The sequence below is a fragment of the Pelophylax lessonae genome (genome assembly GCF_965119305.1).
Source record: "Pelophylax lessonae genome assembly, chromosome: 2".
In the NCBI taxonomy this organism is placed as follows: Eukaryota; Metazoa; Chordata; class Amphibia; order Anura; family Ranidae; genus Pelophylax; species Pelophylax lessonae.
In genome coordinates, this window is record NC_138769.1 from 345,216,738 (window position 1) to 345,218,584 (window position 1,847).

A 1,847-nucleotide genomic window follows, 5' to 3' on the forward strand; every position below is an offset into this window, starting at 1 on the left:
TAGAGATAGAACAGGTCCCTGATGGGAGCATGAAGGCCAAGATTTGTCACCTGACGGTACTCAAAGTCAGAATAGAGCAAAGCTTGAACTTGCCCCACAACACACTGTTGAGGATGGAACTTTTGAATTTCACACAAAGTGAAATAAGCCTTCCAAGTATGATGGTACACTATTCTGGAGGTCAGCTTTCTATCTCTGAGAAGGGTGGGAAATCACAGTCTGAAACGTCACCTGTCTCCCAGTACCTGGGCTTCAACAGTAAGCAACTGTAAAAGCAAGATAGAACACCGAACCCTGAGACAGCGGGTCTAGCCAATCTGGAAGAGCCCACAGCTGGGCTGGCATGAGATATACAAAGTTTGCATACCCCATTTGTCTTGCCCAGGCTGATGAGATTAGGATCACCAGAACACCCTCCAACTCTATCCTATGTAATAGGCGATGAAGAGCTGAAGTAGAGGGAAAGTATAGATTACAGAAAACTGATCTCAGTCACCAGGGCATCCACGGCAACAGCCGTAGGATCCCTGGTGTGGGACACAAACAGTTTCGTTGTCACATCTGGAAGCCAAAATCCACCTGCCAGTCTTTCACGCTGGGAAAGTGGGCAGCAGAGATGGCCGATACATGAAGTTCTGCCTAAGACTAGATTAAAGTGATTGTAATTTATTCTATGCATCAAGATAAAAAGCCTTCTGTGTGCATCAGCCCCTCTAATACGTACCTGAGGTCCCTCTGGATCCAGCAATGTTGCAGGGGTGTCCCAGCTGTCCGGGAATCCCCTCCTCATTGGCTGAGATAGCAGCATAGCAGCATGGCACCATTGGCTCCCGCTGCTATCAAAGTCAGTCAGCCAATGAGGAGAGAATGGCTCCGTGTCTGAATGGACACAGGGAGCTGGGGCTCATGTTCAGGTGCCCCATAGCAAGCTGCTTGGTCTGGGGGCACTCAAAAGGAGGCAGGGGCCAGGAGCAACAAAGAGGGACCCAAAAAGAGGAGGATCTGGGCTGCTCTGTGCAAAACCACTGCACATGGCAGGTAAGCATAACATGTTTGTTATTTTTAACTAAAAAAATAAATAAATAAAAGGAGACTTTACAATCACTTTAAGTTTGCTTCCTTCCCTTTAAGTTTGCTTCCTTCTTAACAGCACTTCTTGTCCCTCCCTAATGGTTGATGAATGCCAAAGCAGAAGGAATCTGGGAGCCCCCACTGTCCTTCTCTGCATGTGAGAAGCCATAGCTTGCTGAGGGATGATAGGCCTATGACCAAGCAGGAAGCCACCACTTAGCTGGTAAGAGTGTTAAGCTAAGCAACAACACTAAAGTGACAGCACCCTACAACAATACAAGTGCCCCGGTATTGGCTATTCCCTGGTGGACAGAAGTCCGCTTGGTTAGTGGTTGTGGAAGGCAAGATGGCGGAGATATGAGGCAGATATAAGTGAATGGGAGACAAAATGGTCAACTGGCCTGCCCCTTTAAAAACACTACCACAACCTGCATATCACCCCATGTCCTGATGACATGCGGTGCTCTAAAACACCACACATACAGAGGGAACAGAGGGGGCTGCCACAACTCCACAAACTGAGGCACTTACCAGTCAATGATACAGTAGTATCATTGACACTAGTAGGCCCAAACTTCAGCCACTATTGCAGGCATGCCCTGCAGGGCTTCAGGGACTCGACTTCCCTCCAAGAGAATCATTGCCCTGGACCCCTAGAGCAATCTGACGTGAGATCACTGGGTTTGCTGTATGGACATTGCTGCTTGTAGATCTAGTGCCAAATGGCAGACAATGCATGCCATCTGCGCTCTTATGCTTGTATGCGGATACGGTTG